Source organism: Acinonyx jubatus, chromosome B4 (genome assembly GCF_027475565.1).
Source record: "Acinonyx jubatus isolate Ajub_Pintada_27869175 chromosome B4, VMU_Ajub_asm_v1.0, whole genome shotgun sequence".
Taxonomy (NCBI): domain Eukaryota; kingdom Metazoa; phylum Chordata; class Mammalia; order Carnivora; family Felidae; genus Acinonyx; species Acinonyx jubatus.
Window position 1 is genome coordinate 37,489,677 of NC_069387.1, and position 21,159 is coordinate 37,510,835.

Here is a 21,159-nt window from a genome sequence, read left to right on the forward strand (position 1 = left end):
TAAATTCTGGCCTTTGTGGCAATGTTCCCTCCCAACAGCGAGAGTGTGTTGTATTCAAGTGTACAAAGAAAATGGTATCCTGTAGTGGTTAAGAAAACACGTTTTGGATCAGAGAGATACAGATCCTGGCTTACCAGCCCAGTGATTGTTAGCACCGCCCCTAGCTTCTTGGAGCCTTACTTTCCTCCTCTGTAAAGTGGGCATAATGCTAAAACCCTATAGGGATGTTATAGAAATTAAATGAGAGAATGCTTATAAAATGCTTGGTTAAGGGATCAACTAATATTAAGGTAGTAATTCTGTTATTTTTGGAGGAGAGGCTCCCCCCCACCCCCATCCTGGTCTTAGTTCTCAACTTGCGTGGGGTGGCACACTGTGCCAGGAATGTGGGTTTAGTGGCTCATTGTCTTATGGATCCAGAGCCCTGACCACTTTCTTAACCCCCAGACTCCACCGTCAGGACCTGCTGCTCCTTTCGGACCTGCAGACACAAGAGGGCTGAGCCCACCTGCTTCCTTGGCTTTCTGCACTCAGTGGGGAGTAAACTTTCAAAATACAGAAGGCCCAGTTTTCAGGTCATCTTCAAGGAGGCCTTAAAGACAAAAGGCTGAATTTCCCACATCTCCCAAGAGATACCTTCCTGGCTTCATGACCACTCAACACCCCTGCACCCCACAACAAGGTTGCTTGGATTGCACTCTGGGTTTCTCACTCGTTAGAGCAAAGATAAAACGTTTAAGCTAGCAGGCTATCACCACCACCACCGGTATATTATCTTGTCTTCAGAAAATTTTTTTATTGTGACAAAGTACACAGGACATTCACTATTTTAACCATTTTTTTAAGTTAAAAACATTTTTGATGTTTATTTTTGAGATAGAGAGAGAGAGAGAGAGAGAGAGAGAGAGAGAGAGGGAGGATGCACACAAGGAGGGGAGGGGCAGAGAGAGAGGAAGACACAGAATCTGAAGCAGGACCGAGCCACCCAGGCACCCCCATTTCAACCATTTTTAAGTGTACAGTTCAGTAGTGTTTCTCTAGAGAAACAGAACCAATAGGAGAAACATTCACACACATGTATTTTATCATATGATGTCATAGGATAATAGGATATACACATCATGTAAATGGAGATTGAGGAGGAATTGGCTCGTGCAGTTAGGGAGGCTGAGAAGTCCCACCCTCTGCCATCTGCAAGTCAGAGACCCAGGTGGTGTAATTCAGTCTGAGTCCAAAGGCCTGAGAACCAGGGGAGCTGATAGTTCAAGGATAGAAGATGAGAAGAGATGTCCCAGCTCAAGCAGTGAGGCAGTAAAAAAGGGTTGAATTCCTTCTCCTTCCGCCTTTTGTTCTGTTCAGTCTCTCAACACACTGGTTGATGTCCACCTGTGCCGGGGAGGGTGGTCTGCTTTACTGACTGCACCAATTCCAATGCTAATCCCTTCTGAGACACCTCACAGACACATCCAGAAATGTTTCATCTGGGCACCCCTGGGCCAGTGAAGGCGACACATGAGGTTACCTTCACAAAGGGGCATTAAGTACATTCACAATCTTGTGCAGCCACCCCCGCCATCCATTTCCTGAGCTTTGTCATCACCCCAAACTGCAACTATGTTCCCATTAAACCCCAAGTCCCCATTTTCCCCCTCCCCCTAGGCCCTGGCAACCACAGTTCTAATTTTTGTCTCTATGGTTTTGACTGCTCTAGGTTCCTCATATAAGTGGAATCACACAGCATTTGTCCTGTGTGACTGGCTTAGTACCCTTAGCATAACAACCTCAAGGTTCACCCGTGCTGTTGCCCGTGCCACAACTTCATCCCTTTTTTAGGTGGAATAATCTATTCCATTGTATGTATAGACTGCATATATTTATCCATTCGTCTGTTGATGGACATTTGGGTCATTTCCACTGTATGGCTATTGTGCACGTCTTATTTTATTTTATTTTATTTTATTTTATTTTATTTTATTCTATTCTATTCTATTCTATTTTACTTTATTTCATTTCATTTCTTTTATTTTATTATTGTTTTTTAGAGTTTATTCATTTATTTTGGGAGGGGGGTGGGACAGAGAGAGAGGAAGAGAGAGAACCCCAAGCAGTGTCCACACTGTCTGTGCAGAACCTGTGCAGGGGTCAAACTTAGAAACTGTGAGATCATGACCCCAGCTGAAATAAAGAGTTGGATACTTAACCGACTGAGCCACCCAGGAGCCCCAAATGTGCACATCATATTTTAAAGTTAAATTCCCACCGTCTTTCTTCAGTCATTCCGTTGGTTCTCTAGCTCGTGCCTTTATATAATGGAAGCAATGAATGAGTACCTTTGGTAATAATATATGCAGTCGTAGGCTGTTTCCCTGTGCATTGGATCTATTTATCCATTTCCCTCATCAGGCTGTAAATGCTCTGAGGCCAGGAACTTTGTTTAATAATTCTTTTTACTAGCTCCTGAGAGTCTGTTTTAGGAAGTGGTAAAGGATCTTGGTTAAGAGTGTGGGTTCTGAGGTCAGACCACATGGGTGTGTATCCTAATTCTACCACCTACTAATTTGTCATTGCACAGGCCCCTTTTCAACACTCAGTTTGTCCTTTGAAATGGCGATGATGGTGATTACCACCTCTTGGGGCTCTCGTGAAAATGAAATGAGATAGTCCATGTATAGGGTTTGGCACAGTGTCCTAGACATCATAAGCCCTTAAAAGTTAGCTTATGAACCAATAAGAATCTCAACATCCTTTTCAGAATCTGTCTCTTTTATCCTCATAGTTTCTTCTCGAGGTGGCTCACGAGTAAGATGAATGGCCTCCACCGTGGATTGGGGTCCCAGGCAGGGTCAGAGCCAGGCAGCGTTAGAGCCTGCTTACTGCTGGTCACTAACGTTTCCTTCCAGTGCTGTTGGCCCCCATTTAGGTAGTGTGCAGACCCTGCGCGTGCCCTGGGCCCTGGGTCACCTCCAGTGCCTTCCCTGCAGCCTCTTTTCTGAAAGGGGTGCTGATCCATGGGATGGACTAGGCAGCAGGGGGGTGGGGGTGGGGTGGGGGGGGAGGCTGTAGGGACTCTGGCTCCTTCAGGATAGTGCTATTGGGATGGCCCGTGGGTCATGTCCCTGCAGCTTTGCTTTCCCTGGCCACTGCAGAGTCAGCCGTGTGCCTGTGGCTGGTCCTGCCTGGCCAGCTCGGGAAACTTGAACCCCTCTCGCAACAGAGCCAACGCACCAGCAGGATAGGGCTGAGCATTTGGCAGCCGCCCCAAGTGGCCTGTGGTTTCTTCCCAAAGCTGACTGAGCTGGTGAAAACAGAAGTTCCTCTTTTTTTTCCCCTCTACTTTACAAAATTTTCCTAAATATTCACTGGATCTTCTCACAATTTCTTCTTAGCATTAGCTTCTGGCTTTGGCTTTCTGCCCATAGATAGGCAGGGAGAAGGTTCTGCTTGGGGCTAGTTTTCTGCTCTGGATAGACTTCTGCCTGAAAGCAGGAGGCAGGATCTGGGCAGATGAAGGCCAAAGGCCATCACCTCTCACGTCAGGTGATATAGGGCTTCTGGAGGCTGGCACTTAGGATGGGCCTGCGGCCGGTGGCAGAGCAAGCACTTCCTACTTCCGTGACCTTGAGCAAGCTTCTTTACCTCTTTTAGCTTCAGCTTCCTCATCAGTGAGATGAGGGTAATAATAGTATCTGCCCTGCAGAGATGTGAGGATTCAGTGAGATAATCTATATAAAATGCTTAGCATAGTGTCTGGCACACATGGGGATGCTCTAAAAGTGTACGTTCCTTCTATTTTTATTGGCAAACTTTATTTTTGTTGTTCCCAGCCGCCCGTCTCTCTCACCTTTTTTCTTTTTGAGAGAACTCGGATTCCTGTAGGATCTCAGTGTCCTCAAATGGCTCCCTTTCTTCCTCTGCCATAGCCTCCTCTTGGGAAAAGGTCTCATGCTGTAGCCACAGCAGATTTGAAGGGTAGAAGCTTCAAAGTCACCTGGGGCACCCGTCTGCTTCTTGTCCTTGCTGAGTGGGGCCTTTGCTTCTTCTCACCTCTTCACCTCCTTCTCCACCTGCTAAGAGAGTTTACTCTACCTTTGTAAATTTCTGTACTTTGGGGGGAGGCGGGGGAAAGGAACTGAATATTTATGAAGCCCCTTTATGTGCCGGGAGCTGCTAGGTACCTTCGTTATCTCATTTCATTGTCCCAACAGGCCTTGGAGCCAGTTGATGGCAGTTATTCCAGTTTTTACAATGGAGGAAGCTGGACACAGTGAGGCTGAGCAAATAGCCAGAGGCCACACGCAGAAAGGTGATAGTGGGGCTTGATTAAGGCTTTCTGAAGTTGCAGCTATGTCCTCTCCACTGAGGATGGTGTAGAGCATGGTGGCACAGAGCACAGGTGCTTAGCTCCTCCATTAACTGTGTGACTGAGGCTTCTCTGAGCCTCAGTTTGTTCACCTAAAAATGGGTACAATAGTAGTATCTATGCTGGTAAAGCCATTGGCACGGTGCCTGACACATCACGTGGTGAATGTGATGAAGTTTTGGGGTGATGGTGGAGGGGTCCAGAGCCAACGGCAAGAAAGAATTCTTGAAGATGTCTTTGGTGCAAAAAGGTGATTTTATTAAAGCACGGGGACAGGACCGGTGGGCAGAAAGAGCTGCACTGGGGTTGTGGCAGGTAACTGATTATATATACCCTCAGGTTGAGAGGGGGTTAGAGATAGAGCAAGTCTCTAAGGAGGTTTGGAAGAAGGTTTCCAGGATCTTGAGGGGCTAGCTGTTGCTAGGGAAACACCACTTATTACCATTTAATAAATCAGTCATGAGACCCTTCAGCTGTATATCAGGGGGCCATAAGCTTGGGGTATGATTGCCGGCATATATCTTGGGGGGAGTTGAGATAAAGGAAGTTTCCAAGGGAATTTTTATATGTTAAAGTATCCTTGAGGTTGGGATAATGTTAAGCTAAGATTCTCTTTGCCCCTAGCTAAGTGTCATCATAGAGGCAGCTGAGCTCCTAGAGGGAGGTCACTCTGCCGGTTTCAAGGACTTGTCAATGGGCTGTAGGCAGTAGGGAATTTAATTTTTCATTTGCCTTTGTTTCCCACACCACCATGGCAAGCACTTAAACCCCTTTTCTTTGTTCTTGGGTAGCCAGGGGTGTCTGAGGAATATCACACATATCCTACCTGGGAGAGGGGTGTTGTTAGCCTGTATTTTGCCCTCAGTCTGCCCCACACCCCCTCATCAAATGTGCCACCATGCACACTGTACTGTCAGAGTTTGACTTCTGGTAGGTTCCTTACTGTGGGAACTCACAGAACAAGTCCTGTCCTCTGATCTCTTCTGGACAGACCCTCACGATTTTTCCATCAGGTATCATGTCCCTCCTAAAGTGCTCTCCATTTTTTAAAACATTTATTTTTATTGTGGTAAAAGCACACATAACATAAAGTTACCATTTTAACCATTTTAAAGTGGACCATTCATTGGCATTAAGTACATTCATTGTGTTGTGAAACCATCATCACCGTCTAGAGCCACAACTTTATCACCCTGTGAGAAATAAGCCCACTGACCCAATCAAAGGAGGGATGCCGAGACTCGGAGCACAGTGAAATGAAGCTTTAATCAACATTCTTGCAAGAGCAGGTGTCTAATGGACAGGCACACTTGGGGCAGTTCCAGCAGACAATTTATCTCCTAGCGTGAAGCCCCTCCCTGGATTCCTCATCGGCTGAGTACTGCAGAGGTCACAGCCTTACCTGGTGTCACCTATGCCCATGTAAGGCCAAACGTGCATTCCTTGGGGTGATGCAGAGACTTCAGTTCTTTGGCACATGCTCATTGTAAAGCCCATGAAAATAAGCCCACAAAAATAAGCCCGTGGAACGGAGAGGGGAAGAACCAGGAAGTGAAGTGTCTAAGGATTTGGGACTCCATTTTGGGGTGTGGGTTCGTACATATTTCCAATAGGTTGTAAACCTATTGTTCACTAGACAGCGCTGCTTTTATTTGGTATTTCTGAAAGTGAACCATCTCGCTTCTCACAACCCCACACACAGATCCCGCACCCCTGAGACATCATCCCTTCCCCTGCTGCCCATCTCCCCTCCCTGCAGCCCCTGGCAACCACTGATCTGATGTCTGTCAATGGATTTGCCTATTCTGGACATTTTGTATGAATAAAATCATATAATGTGGCTTTTGTGTCTGGCTTATTTCAATAGTTGGCATAGTATTATCAAGGCTCATCCATATTGTGGCATGTGTCAGTACTTCAGTCCTTTCTATGGCTTAAATAGTATTCCCTGGTATGTATATGATGAGGGAGCATAAGGCAAGCTGAGGGCAAAGTACAAGCTAGCAAAGTGGACCCCCCCCCCCCACCATGTCCCCAGGTGGGATGTGTGTGATATTCCTCAGGCACTCCTGGCTGCCCAAAAACAAAGGAAAGGAAAGAAAATAAATGGTTAACTGATAGAGATCACAGTCTTACAGGACATGAGTCTCCATCAGTTTACAAAAATATCTTAGTAAATTACAAGGAAAAGGCAATCTTATCAATATCCTAATCCCCAGAAACCCATAGACTCAGCTTCCTGGAGCCCCAACATCACTCCTCCATAGTGATATGGGGAACCAAGGCAAGAAGACAATGGCAGGTAAAATTAAATTTCCTTATAATCTATAGCCCATTGACAAATACTTGAGGCAAAGGACTAGTTTCTCCAGGAACTCCCTACTGTCCTAATGTTAATGCCTTACTAGAGGAAAAACAATCTTGGCTTGACAATAGCAAGGCCTCAGGTATCTTTGAGTCCTCTTTAGCATATCAAAGTCCCTCTGGAGGCTTCCCTTTTGACCTTACCTCCCCCAACGTCATAGTATGTAACGGGTCATCAGCTCTGAACCCCATGAACTTCCCACCATCATCCCCAAAGTCATCATATAGACCGTATTTTGTTTATCCATTCATCTGTTGTTAGACATGTGGGCTGTTTCCACCTTTCGACTATAGTGAATGTACCTGTCGTGAACGGTCACGCACAGGTCTTTGGACACTTGTTTCCAGTTCTTCCAGGTAGATTCCTAGGAGTGGAGCTGCTGGGTCATATGTAACTCTGTGTTTAACGTTTTAGGACCTGCCAAACTTTATTCCACAGTGGCTACCCCATTTTACATTGCCCCACCATCAAGTAGGAGGGTTCTAATTTCTCCACGTCCATGCCAACAGTTATTGCCATTAAAACATTTTTTAAAAAAATTATGACCATCCTAGTGGATGTGAAGTGCTATCTCATTGTGGTTTTGAGTTGCATTTCCCTGATGATCAGTAATTTTGAAGCATTCTCCTTCAGAGTTAACGTTCCCGCTTTCTTTTGACCCAGTTCTCAGGTCTTCCGCCACCCTACTGGTACTTTCCACAGTGTGTGGCCCCATTTGTCTAGATCCTGTTTAAAATGCTCAGATCCCTGGACAGGCCTCCAGCGAGGCTGGGAGCAGTATGGTGTGGGCTCCCTGTTCCCTTGCTCCAGATCTGCTACTTTCTCTTATCCACTCTCTCCTTGAGGGTGTCATCCCTTCCTCCAGCTCGTGGAGCTTCTCAGGGTCTGGTTCTTTCAGCCCAGGTGGTCACGCTTGTTTCAGCCTGTCCTCCCCAGTCCTGGTCTGTGGGCTCTCTCTTTCCACCTAAGCCAGGGTGAGGCCACATGCCTTCCTGCAGGCTGACAAAGAAGTCCTCTTTCTCACCTTTGGGCTGTTATTAATCCACCAGGTTATTACTGCTTCCAGCCTGACATCCCCATATTGGCCACAGGATTATTCTAAGAGCCTTGGAAGAGCCTTGTGCCCCCAATACCAGTGACCTTGTTCCCTCTGAGTATGACTTGAAGGCACTGTTTGGCTTCTCTTGGGTGGGTTTACGATTTCAGACCTATTTCTGACCAAGGAATCAAAGACTGCCCCTCAGTGAAGGAATTCCAGGCATGAATGAGCAGATGGATGAGGTATTTTGGGGGGCAGAGAGTTTGTCTCTGTGCTCCAGAAACCATGCCACCATCTGCTTGTGCCCAGGGGACCCCACCCATCCTGGAAAAAGCCATGGACTTGTCTCCTGCTCTAGGAGCCTGTCCTGCGAGACCTGGTGCACCCCACTGGCACTTTCCTTATAAGTACCGGGTGTAGACCTGCCATCTATCTGCATAGAGTGTTTAAAATAATGACTCAGTTACTATATGAAAATTTGGTTGCTGCAAAAAATGAAGTAATGTAAAAGTGATAGGGTAAAAGGTGAGAGACCCCACCCCCATAGCCATCCCCCATCCTCAGATCCCTTCCCAGGGGAAATCAGGTAAAACTTACTATGGGTTCTGGGTCCTTCCAGGCCTTTCTTTCCAGTGCATTCCCATTTATGTTTTAACTGTTATCCAAGGGCAGTTCCAAAACAACGGATGCCATCAGGCTGAGCATATCCAACAGAATGCATTCAGATGTACCCCAGAATGATGCTTCTTCAAAGCTGGGCAGGCGTTTGGGGGTCCCCCTTGGGGACTCTGACTGACTCTGGTGTGCAGACTTGAATAAGGGGCCACGGGAATGACAACCTTGAATGGGGAGTGGGGGAACCTCAGGGCTCAGATACCACAAACACATGTCGATGGAGGGCAGGAGAGGGCAGGGCCATTTATGAGCACCCACCAGCACTCAGCTCGCAGCTCCACGCTCACTGGGTAACTTAGTTTCTTCAATTATAAACACAGTCAGCTCCCAGGGTTGCTGTGAGGGGTGAGTACAAGAAACAGTGCCTGCAGAGCGGGTCAGGTAAGGGTGAGGGCCTGCCTGCCTTCCTTCCTTCCTTCCTTCCTTCCTTCCTTCCTTCCTTCCTTCCTTCCTTCCTCCTTCCTTCCACTTTGCCCATGTCAGCTCTGCATTGACATTTTGCCTTCCTCATCAGCCTTTCTCCTGTGTCTGGAGCAGACCTAAGCAAGTCACACTGCTGAAAATATTGATCCCCCCACAAGCACATGGGTGTTCAATTACTGTATGAAAGAATGGGTGATGGGTCAAGGCCTTCCCCCCTCTCAAGATGAGAGTATTGTGGGAGCAGTTACACAATTAGCTGTTACTGGTCATTGACACTTTAGTATGAATTAGTGCCATAGATGTTTTGACCTGTAGTCAAGTAATGGGACCCAAGTAATAAGCCTTCATTCTACAATTTTAAGGGGAAATTTTAAGGCTTTAGGAAAGAAGAAACTTGCCAGAGTATTATTGCAGCCACTTAGGGGCCAACTGAGGCTGGAACCCAGGTCTCCTGATTCTGGTCTGTACTCTGTCAATCCAAGGGAGCACCTAAGATCTGTGAGGGACTGCTTGCCTCTGCTCAGGGTTGCTGCTTGCAGGTAGAAGGCAGCCTGTAGCAGGAGGCTTACAGACAGGCCAGCAGACAGATGGTCCTTTTGGAGGGATGGAGGGAGGTCTCTGGACAGTGGCCCTGGGGTTTGGCATGGCAGGGTTAGGGTCCTATATTTTTCAAGACAGGAGGTGAGAAGTATCTGAGGGCTCTGGGATCCAGTTTGGCCTGTGGAGCCAGCCATGCAGCTTTGTGGATGTGACAGCTAGCTGAGAGCAGGGGGGCTGGATCCGGTGGGACATGCAATCTGGTAACCACAGTCCAGCGTGAGAGCCTAAGGAAAGGGGATGATGCGATGTGGAAGGGGTGGTGACATTTGCAGGGAGAAGAGGGACCAGCATGGGGAAAGACATGGCAAAGTCAGGGGCTGGTAGACGTGTGTGACAGGAGTGAGGCTGCGTGGGGCCTTCGAGAGTTGAGGAGGAGAGGCCACATAGGAAGCTTTCCATGGTCAGGGCAGGGCCAACATCTTGTTTACCTGATTTTTCTCAGTGCCCACGTGGTTCCTTGCCCTAGAGTCAGAGCGCCATTAAAATATATTTTTAAAAATTGTTTAAGTTTTTATTTTGCTCACCCGGCAGACCACCATTTTTATTTCTTATGTGGGTGAATGAACCTTCCTCCCTCAATCTCTGGAGGCTAACCGGCAGGCGTTTTTCCAGCACTTTAATGATTTTTCTTGCACCCTCTGTCTTCTGCTAGGTGCTGCCTCACGTAGCTGGTCACTCACCCCTGGTCAGGGGTGCAGGGCTGACTGCTTACTGGTCACCCCTTGGCTGGTGGCCTGCTGGCTCGTTGCCTGCTCTTATTTGTATCGGCCACTAGATGGCAGCAGGAAACTTACCAATTTCTCTTCCATGTTGATTTTATTTAGGTCAAGCCCTTTGCTCTAGGTGGTCAGCCATCGTTTCTTGGATGGCACACGGACTCTCAGATTCCACGTCTCGCTGGTTCTGGGATGGGTATGAGGAAAGGCTGGGGTGAAGCTGAGGCAGCCTGATGTTGGACTCTCCCACAACATTCTTGAGAAGTGGCTGTCTCAGCTCAAACAGCCTCAGTGCCGGGAGGTGGCTTTTCAGGAGGCTTCCCTCAGTGTGACCCAGACTTCTTGAGTACAGCTCCCATGATTGGAGAAGTCTTCTCATATGTCCCAGGCTGGGGTTTTGTGCCTTAAAGGGACTAGGAGCTGAGACCCAGAGTCACTTGCTTTCTGCAAAGTCCCCAGCCTGGCAGTCTATGCACACACTGACGGGTGCAGTGGTGGTTGAGGGAGGGACCACAGCACAGAGGCCAAAGATGTGGGCCACGCTAACAGTGATCTGTAGTAGTGGCAGACATTTGCAAAGCACGTGTTGGAGCCAGACGATGCTCTGCCCACCCCGAACTCTTCCACCCCTCACATGCAGCTGGTCGTGTGTAGGGACTTGCATCCGGCAGGCTGGCTCTCATGATAAGTCACACACCACCTAAGCATTGTACTCATTTTTTAAAAGAAATTTTAACTAGCCACCTGGGTGGCTCAGTCGGTTAGGCGTCCGACTTTGGCTCAGGTCATGATCTCACGGTTTGTGGATTCGAGCTCCCTGTTGGGCTCTGTGCTGACAGCTCAGAGCCTGGAGCCTGCTTTGGATTCTGTGTCTCGCTCTCTCTCTGCCCCTCCCCTGCTTATGCTCTGTCTCTCTCTGTCTCAAAAATAAATAAAACATTAAAAAAAATTCAAAATTTTTTAAACTTTTATTTACTTATTTTGATAAGAGAGAGAGTGAGCAGGAGAGGGGCAGAGAGAGTGGGTGAGAGGGAGAATCCCAAGTAGGCTCTGTTCTGTCAGCACAGAGCCTAATGTGGGGCTCGAACTCATGAGTCACAAGACCATGACCTGGGCTGAAACCATGAGTCAGACACTGAACCAACTGAGCCACCCAGGTACCCCAGAGTTGTGCTCATTCTTAAGCACTTTGCATATTACTCTACAGTTTGTGTTCCAGTTTATGTGGTTTTTCATCATCTCCCGTGGTCTCCCATGGTCTTTCCAAAGGTCTTACCCTGTGTTTGGTACTGGCACGTCCCCTTTTTTACAGATGGGGAGACTGAGGCATATAGAAAAGTAAGAATGGGCCCAACACTTCAAATACAGGATGGTGACCCCGGTGTTCAGATTCCATGTCCAGTGGCATTTTGTTTGACCACACTGTGTTGCCTCTCTTTTTGTCATGAAGCAGGTGTGTGTGTTGGGGGTTGCGGGGGTGAGGTAAGAAAAGCACTCACTCTCAGGACCAGGATCACTGTCAGAAGACCTACCCCAGTACTTTTTAGTCACAGCCGGCACCTCTGGAAGTGGAAAGTGTGTGCAGGTGCCCTGTGGGAAGTCAAAGAGCCCAAGCCTGCAAGTAAGAGCTCAGGCATTCCACCAGCTCGCGCCCTGAGCGAGAGGCAGGATGGAGGGCAGCTTGGCCTGGGACTCAGCCCCAGCTCACACTTTGTACTGTGGGAGTGCCAGGTGGCCCCAGCTGTTAGAACCTTCCACTGGCCATTGTACTATGAGGGCACAGATCAGGTTGGGAAGGAGGGTGTTTATGTGCTGGGAACCGAGCTCCTGCCAGCATTTTGAGGTACCAATACTGTTCTGGGCTTCTCTGAAGCATGGCTTTTGCTCAGCCCCCCTTTTCATTTGGGCCCCCCCTCCTGGTGCAGCACCTTCCAAATTTGGAGCAGCAACCATGGGTTTGGCTTCTATCCTCCCCTTTGTCTTTTTCCCTCTCCGAGATGGGTCTTCTTGAGGTCCTGGTCTTCTACACTCAGCTCCACTCTTTCTGGCCACAAAACCATGTCAGCTTTATCAGAACTGCAGTGGTTGAGTGACAGGAGTCGATGGGAAGATGGACACTGGCCCTGCCTACTTTTCCTTGGGCCCCCTACTCCTGGCCACCACAGGCCTCCCACCCCCTCCTCGCTGGAGGATCCAAGTGTCTACCTCTGGAGCCTGAGTCCCTGCTCTCCCAGAACCCTGCCTTTTGCTTCCCACCTCCCACCTGGCTTCACATCCAGTGGGTTCTGCTGGTCGACACAACCGCTATGAAATCTCTGACACACCCTTCTCTGGGCACCCCACATCTATGTTAGCCTGGATTTGGGCCCCAGGGAAGCATCACCCCCTGGATTGCCAGTTCAAAGGCTTCTGCTTTCCAGCCAGACACCCGCCAAGGACTGCGTCTCCGGCTCCAACATCCTGCTTGGCGTGTCCTGTCCCCCTCAACCTCGCCCCCCCCCCCGCCCCAGCTCCAGCTGCAGTCTCCCTGTTGTGCTCCTGGCAGTAGGCTTGCTGGGGGTTGGGGGGCTCCTTTCCCCTTGGCCTCTCCTCTCTATATTACGTCAGCTTCCAGCAAAATACCCCTGGGGTCTGGTAAGGGAGGGCTTTCTATTAATTTTTTTTCCAGGGGAAATAATTCCACCTCTTGTCACATGAATTTCTGTGTTCAGCTCTTTAGGGGGCTTGACTTCCTCCCCACATCCTATCCCAACCCCCTTGATGTTCAAGAGAGGGGGCAGCTCTGTTTCCTTAAACTGGGGCTGCTGCTGGTTCTGGGAACAAGGAAGGTAGTATAGCGAGCAGGGAGAGCACAGAGCTGAGAGTCAGGTGTCTGGAGCTTGGCTTTCCCTTACTGCTGTGTGACCTGGGGTTTGGCCTTCCCTCCCTTGGTCTCAGCTGCCCCTTAATGCACCTAGGACCACATCTGTCATCTGCAATGGTGAGGCGGCCCAGAGATTCCCACTCTGGAATGGATTTTCCTATCCTGTCCCCACACTGGCCTGGCCCCTCCGCCTGGGGCGGGGTTTGGCAGGTGTGGCGGCAAGCTGGGAAGACCAGATCCCTGTGGTGTGTGTGTGTGTGTGTGTGTGTGTGTGTGTGTGTGTGTGTGTGACTGTGTATATGTATGTAGTGCAGGGCTGAGCCAGGAAGGAGAGTCAGCTTTGTCTCCTCACTGATTCTCACTCACCACTTCTTGGAGTCACAGATGTCAGAGGAAGGAGCTAGTCCAGGGACCAATGGGACAGAGGGTGGAGGCCCAGGTGTCCAGCCTGTGCCATGCTCCTGCAGACCTCTCTCATGGGCCTCTTTTCTGGGCTTGTCCCTCTTCGGTTTCTTCTTTGGCTTTCCTCCTTCTGCCTCCTTTGCTTCCTGCCCCTTTGCTTCCTTCTCTCCAGCCCTGTCACCAGGCCTTGCTCTGGCCACTGAGCCCAGGGAGGGCAGCCATCTCTGCCCCATCTCCTTGGGCCTCTGCCCCACCCCCTCAGCGCCTCTGCCCCACCCCCTCGGGCCTCTGCCCCACCCCCTCGGGTTTCTGCCCCACCTCCTCAGCGCCTCTGCCCCACCCCCTCAGCGCCTCTGCCCCACCCCCTCGGGCCTTTGCCACACCCCCTTGGCGCACACCCGCATTAGGCCCCCCTCCTCCCCAGGGCCCACATCTGGCCCGAGTGCTCAGTTTTCTCGGCTGTAAATTGCCTCCCGCTGCCCCTTGGCATCTTCTCAGGTTTCAGCTTTTTGAGCCTTTTTCTTTTGGGGGGGTTCTCGGAAGGACGGCGGCGTTGCGCTGCTCCTTCCCTCCTCCCCCTCCCCTCTCTGCTCGAGGCCACGGGGAGAAACCTTTGGCAGTGTTGTCAGCGATCCTCTGTCCAAGCCTTGGGTGAGCTGTGGTTTTTAGCAGGTGGCTGAGCAGGAACCAGTTTTAATTAGATTTTCCCGTTTTCTGTTCACACCTTCCCCTCCTCCTTCCTCCTACCGGAGGCCAGCCTGCCTGTGTGTCCCTTACCTGCAGTCAGAGGGGCTTTCTCCCTGGGGCCCGGCTTTTGTAGTGGGCCACCGGGACCAGCTGCCTGCCTCACGCCCCCCCTTGATATATCCCTTGACAGAGTTTGCAGCCTTGGGGTCCATAGACACAGTTTTCCTCAGGGCTTCCCTCAGGTGGATTTTCTCCTGCATCTCAGGTGGGCAGGCTCCAGCCCCTGCTGCTGACCCACCTGGGGCTCAGACCCTTGCACCCACACCAGCCCAGCTAGAAGCACAGGGACAGTAAACCCCAGCTGGTCCTGTGGGGCATGCCCATGCTTCCCTCTGTGTGGAACTTGACCTCTACCGTTTTAGCTCTTGGTTATCTGCACACCTGGGAAGGCCTCCTGTTTGGGCCGTCAAAGGGTGTCTCCGGGCAGCCCCAGGACAGTCTCCGAGGAAATAATCATCTAGGCAAATGCTCCTTGAAGTGCGGTCTGGGGACCGTGGTGACCAGGCAGGGTCGGAAACGGAAAGTAAGCATTTAGCAGCACTTCTAGTGAGGGACATGGCCATAGCTTTCTTAGGTTTGTTTGGAGTTAGGGAACTCTTAAGGGTATTCATTCATTCATTCATTCATTTATTTTTTTTATAGTTTATTTGTTTATTATGAGAGAGAGAGAGAAAGAGAGGGAGAGAGAGAATCCCAAGCAGCCTCTGTGCTACCAGCACAGAGCCCGATGTGGGGGTCGATCCCACAAACTGTGAGATCGTGACCTGAGCTGAAACCAAGAGTTGAGACGCTTAACCAACTGAGCCACCCAGGCACCCCTGGGGATTTTTAGTCAGAGCTGAAGGACCTGTCTTGTCAAACAGGATGTTGTTAAATTCTCCATAAGATTCACGTGTGGTGTGAAGTGTGTACTAATCCTGGATGGCAGGCCCACCCATGGGTCCAGGGTGGACTGGGAATAAAATACCTGGCATTTGCCTCGGATTGGCTGGGAGGTGCTGCCGTCAGCATCCCAGGCTTGCTCAAGAGTCCCTAGAAGGAAACCCCTTGAGGGTTTCTTAGAAGAAGCTGGAGATTTAGATTTGGTGGGGGAAGTTGAGGAGAGTTTGGGGGTTTGATGAAGGTCCAAGGGAAGTCAAGTGCAGGATTTCTTGAGGAATTTGAATGAGGAGCGTTTGTAGTTGGGCACAGGAAGTTCAAAGGTAGTTTGGGCTTGCAGCGGGAGGACGTGGGGATGTTTTGGGGTTAGGTGTGGGAAGGCAGATGACTGGTGTGAGGTTCCATGGGTGAGAATGGATACCCAATACTGGGATCCTGGGACAGGACAAAGGGAAGAATGGGTTCAGTCATGTGACCAGTGGAAGTTTGGAGGTAGACAGGGGGAGGCTAAAGAGAAACTTAGGGTTTTATTTAGGGTATTAGAAGGAAGTTTGGATGTGTATTGGCTAAGGACCAAGGGAGTTCAGGATTTATTGGAGAAGGCCAAGGGGAAGCATTGGGGCTTCATGGAGAAGGCCATGGGAAATGTGGGAGTTCACAGTAGAGGCCAACGGAGAGGTTGGGACTCTATGCGGGAGGCCAGAGGGGGAGCCAGGAGATTCAGTTGATGTGGACCAAGGGGTCCTTGCCAAAGGAGAAGCTTGGGTTTTGTTTTACACAAGGTGGCCTAAGCTTCCATGGTCTCTATCAGCTGTTAAGTATCCTGTGTTATGAAAAACTTAAAAAAAAATCACTCAACCTTTTCACTGAAAGTTTGCTCCTTGATGCCCAAACCTTCTCTCTCCCCCAACTTCTCCAGCTCTCTCAGCACAAGAGCTGTGGCAGCACACAGAGGTGTCTTCACTCAGAGGCTGAAGCTCCAGCCCTTCTTAGTCTGACTCCCAATGGCTTTTCCAGCCCACCCCCCTTGGCCCCCACCATGACGGTGACCGATGTTCTGCCGGCCTCTGGAGCATGCTGTGATGGCACTGGTGTCCGTGCCAGCTTTCTGCCCCCGTCGCTGCTCCTTGGAGCCCTCCTTGTCTTTCGAGGTCTAGAGAGAGCCCTGCTTCTTTGAGGAAGCCCTGCATGATGCTATTACCCAGAGTGACCTCTTTCATCTCTGGTGCCTGGCATTTTCTCTGGTCCCCTCACTTGCCCTTGGCTTGCATTATGGGTGGTGATGGCCCTCATGTTTTGACCTGACTTTTCAGTGGATGCGTGAATGCAGCTGGACTGTAAATATCCATCAGGGTCTGGGTGGCTCTGCATGGTGTCTTAGTTGCTTGGGAAACACAGGCACACTGGTCTAAAGGCTTTTCTCTGAGTTGAGCTGCCCATCCTTAGCTCTCCCCTCCCTCCTTCCCCAGCCTGGCCAACCCTGCTCTGTGGACCTTACAGGGAAGCTCTTGCCTTTCTCCCTTGCTGGGACAGCCCCACATCAGAACAAGTTGCCTCTTCTGAGTAGGCAGCTACCTATGGCTTGGATGTAAGGACCCTACTCCATGCTGCTCCGCAGTGGACTGGTGACAGCCACTTGGGAAACTCATGGCTTCTTTCCTTGGGACTAGTAAGTCCTTATATTTTCCACCATGCCCACACCTACTCTGCCCATCTGGCCCTTGCACTGGCCCTTTCCCAAATGGCCAGCAGGTGACTAGCAAGATTTGGTGTCAGCTGTTATGCTAAGTGCTTAACATGGATTGACGCTTATGGGAATCCTATGTGATAGGTACATCTCAGGAATGAGGAAACTGCCCAACATCACACATGCTTCAGAGGCTGAGGGCCGGTAGCCACTCTGCCCTACTGTTCCTGGGTTGACACTGCTTGACACGGATACCCTTCAGGGGAGCCTGCCACCTGCCTCTCTCTCTCTCGGGCTGGCTTTTATTTAATCCTGGGGCACCCCACCCATCCGCCCACACCCTTCTCCCCTCTTGGCTGCTGAGTTTCTCCTTCTCTGACTGGGGGTCCTGGCCCTTCCTTTCTTAGAAACCAGATGGGGTTTGGGTTGATCTCTCTGGTGTGGGTTGGCCCCTCCCCACCGTGTGAAGGGCTGAGACTGTTCCCAGGCTGGTCCTGGCTGTAGGAAAAGGGCTGCAGGGTGAAAGGTGATATATAAATGTAAGGCGGTGATTATTTATTTGACAGGGACAGCTGCCTGTGGTAAAGAATGTAATCTAGTAATCCTTTTGTGAAAATCGGATCCTAGGCTCAGCATGCTGCCTGAAACAGCAAAGGACCATCCCCCCCCCCCCAATTCTCTTGCACACTTCCTGACATTCCTGCATTCCTGCACACATGTGCCCTGTAGCTTGTATGCGTGTGGCATACACATGCACATACGCCCTTTTGCTTTCTTGGGTTGTTGTTAACATCTTACATAATCATAGTACAACTGTCAAAATCAAGAAATTGATATTGGTGTAATGTTATTCACTAAACTACAGACTATTTGGTGTTTTCCTCACTAATGTCCTTTTTATGCCCCAGGATCCTACACTGCATTTAGCTGCTATGTCTCCTTAGTCTCCTCCAACCTGTGATAATTTCTCAGTTTCTCTTTGACTTTCATGGCCTTGACGATACTGAAGATTACTAATCAGGAACTTTGTAGAATGTCCCTCGCTTTGGATTTGCCCGGTGTTTTCCCATGATTAGATTGAGGTTATGCATTTTTGGCAAGGATACCACAGACGTGATGCTGTGTCCTTCTCAGTGCATCGTGTCAAGGGGTGCATGCTGTCAATATGTCTTATTACCGGTGACGTTCACCTTGGTTGCTTGGAGAAGGTGGTGTTGGCCAGGTATCTCCTCGATAAAGGTACTGTTTTTCTTTTGGTAATTCATAAATGTCTTGTGGGAAGACACTTTGAGACTATGCAAATATCCAAGTTTTCCTTAAACGTTACTCACGAATTTTAGCATCCATCAGTGGTTCTTGCCTGTAGTGAGTTATTATGGCAGTGTTTGCCTCATGGTAATTTCTATTTCCTTCATTTCCTCTGTTTATTAATTGGAATTCTTCTGTAGGAAGAGCTGGCCCCTCTCCCACATTTATTTATTTGATTATCGAGTTATTTCTTTTGTCATTACAAACACATGAATATTTATTGTATCTATCTTATAAAATGTATAGTATATAACAAATGTATGGATATCTGCTGTGTAATAAATATCATGGATATGTGTTCATATCGGCTATAGTTACAGTTCAATAATGTAGTTGTTTTGTGGCTCAGATTACTCCACCTCTGACCATTGGAAGCGCTTTCACTTTGGCTCCTGTGCCCTTTGGATGTGGCCTCATCTTATCCTTACTTTCTGGTACCCCAAGGTACTCCAGGCTCATGGTCTATTCTTCTTGCCCCAGCCCTGGAATCAGCCCCTTCCCTGAGGAGCCCTGCTTCATCCCAGAGTCTCCTGTGCTCCCCGCCTCCCCCGTGTGAGCAGGGCGCCGTATCCATGGTGGGTGATGTGTTTGCTCTCTGCTTGGACAGTGAGGTCCTTCAGTAGGGACCACACTTGCCTTGTGCTCAGGGCCCACAACCTCTTGCATTCACCTCTTGACTCTTGAGATCATGCCCATCTTTTGGTGCTGGCTTTTCTGTCTCCTGTTGCGTCTTCCCTAACTGCGCCAGTCCACCCTGGCCTTGTCCCGTGTCCTTCATGTGCCAGTGCTCTCATTTGGAGAGTAGCTTTTTAGGTGAACTTGTTTTGACTCTCCGACTTGATTGAGAGCTCTTCTAGGGCAGAGACCCTACCATACCTAGAAAGTGCCCAACTTGGGTTTGCTATGGATTTATATGGATACACATTTATACTGATGCATATCCTTGTTTATACCTGGGGCAGATATAAAGGAATCTCCATCTCAACACATCTTGCTGAGTTTGAGGCTAAAGAGTCCCGACTACTTATAGGGAAACTGAGTCCTGGGAAGAGAAAAGCATGCTCATCACCCTGCATTCCAATAGCATATACACAGTGAGGTCAGGAAGGGTAGGGACCAGGTGTCCTTAGCTTCCCATCGGTCCTCTTTGCCAAAATCATCCTGTCCTGCTCTTTCCTCATTTTTCTGTCCAGATGGCTGGGGGAAGGCATGGCTGGCATCAGCCAAGATGATGTATGACCACATGGGGCTCAGAGCAGAGAGGGCTCGGACGATTAGGGGTATCAGGCTGGGAAATCGGAAATTAAAGGCCTGGCGCCATGGCCAGCAAAACCTCCCCCTGGTGCAATGTTCTGAAGTCACCCGCAGTGGGTTTCATCAACATGGGCACAGGGGAAGGAAGGCCTCTTGGCAGGCTGTAGAGACAGATGGGCTGTAGGCACTGCCTGGCCCTGTGAGTGAGCTACAGAGCATTGGGGCTCAGCACTGGGCTTCTGTTATCAAGCTCCTGCTGACACTGTCACGAGAAACTTTCTCCCCTTTGAGGTTGTGCCCCGGCCAAGCCAGTTCCCCTAAGTCTTAGTCTCCTCACCTAGAGGATGAGATGATGGGACCGCATGATCTTTGCCGTCTCTCTCAGCCCTCACATAGCCTAGACTTATGTGGCGACCTGTGGTCGCCAGGACAGTAGGGATGGGTGATGGCTGATGCAGAGGGGAAGACAGAGCCCAGGAGGCTGTCTGCCCTGGATGTTTTAGAGCCCTCGGGAGCTGAGTGAGCACTGAGGTCAGGAAGACTTCTTGGAGGTGTTGGGCTCTGAAAGGGCAGAAAGAAGACTTGTCTTTCTCCACAGTCCCTTGACATTCTGTTTGTTTTTCCATCTACCCTTCCATCTTTCCGACAGGCATTTATTGAGCACCTGCTGTGTGCCAGGCACCGTGGTAGTCCTAGGAACACAGCAGTGAGCAAGACGAGGGCATTGCTTTCATGGAGGCTGAGGTCTAATGGAGGAAGACAGGTATTAATTACGCTTGGAATGCTTTCAAATGCCTCCATGTGCTCTGTCCCCTCCCATGATTTTGCTTTTCTGTTCTCCCTACTGCCTTCTTCCTTCTCTTCCATATCCTGCTCTACCTGCTTTGTCTACGGCCTGTCTTCGCCTTGCCACTGCCAAGACCTTCCTGAGATTCTAGACTCTCTCAGGCCAGAAACTCCAAAGGCCCGTAGGTCCTGACTGTCATGCTGATGTGTTTGGAGAATTCCCTGGGAGGGAGAGTGGCAGCGGCTACTCCTCCTTCGTCAGTAGTCTGTGGGCCCCATGGCCATGGACGGGGTAATAGATAATAAGTTCCTCAGTCTGACATTTCTGGGTTTGCACAGAGACTGTGACCCTTACTTTCTAGCTTGCACAACTCAAGTTCCTTCTCTGAGCCTTAGTTTCCTTATATGGAGAATGGGTTTAATTACACTTACCTTGAAGCGTTTTGGGGGCGGGGATCCAATGGGAAAATGTGAAAGTACTTTCGGGTGGTCCCTTGAATATAATAGGTGCTTGATTGAAAGTAGCTTTCTCATCTTCCTTTTCCTCTGTCTAGGCCAGCAGCCAGATAGTTTGAGCCTGGGATGGACGTGGAGGAGCTGAGGTCGAACCCTAGCTGAAGCTGGGTGGTAGGAGGGTGGCGGCACCCCTTGCTATGAAACAAGGTGTACACCATGAGCTGGGAAAGGCCAGGGAGTCTGCCAGTGGCTGGAGAGAATGACAAGCGTCCCATGCATCCCAAAAATGAAGCATGGTGTGACAGCTGTCTGTGCATCCTGCCAGGTGTTGGGGCCAGGGAGCCCTCCCCGGGGGGCCTGCCCTGAGTTGGTGGGCCTGTGGGAGCCCCCATCCTGGTGGTATGCCCGCTGAAGCAATGGGGAATGGCCCCTCCTCCTCCAGGATTGCCCTCCCCCTCCCTTTCTGTCCCCCCTCCAGATTCATCTGAGACACCTGGGGCCTGTTCTGCCCCTCACTTGAGAGCATCTCCTAGACCAGCGCTGTGGTGATGGAGATGTTCTGTTCTGGACTGTCCAGTAGAGCAATCACTAGTCGTACA

The 21,159-nt window shown here is 49.9% G+C and overlaps 1 protein-coding gene across 10 annotated transcripts in view; it reads left to right on the forward strand.

Annotated features, from left to right (window-relative positions):
* Window positions 1-21,159, forward strand: part of TSPAN9 (tetraspanin 9) — a 221,915-nt gene that overhangs the window by 66,411 nt on the left and 134,345 nt on the right. Inside the window, exon 3 of one of the 10 annotated variants that reach the window (XM_053225726.1) lies at window positions 19,968-20,081. The exons of the other annotated variants lie outside the window; for them this stretch is intronic. The gene's annotated coding sequence lies outside the window, so the exon portion shown is untranslated. The remainder of the gene's footprint in view (window positions 1-19,967; window positions 20,082-21,159) is intronic. 10 annotated transcript variants of the gene reach the window in all.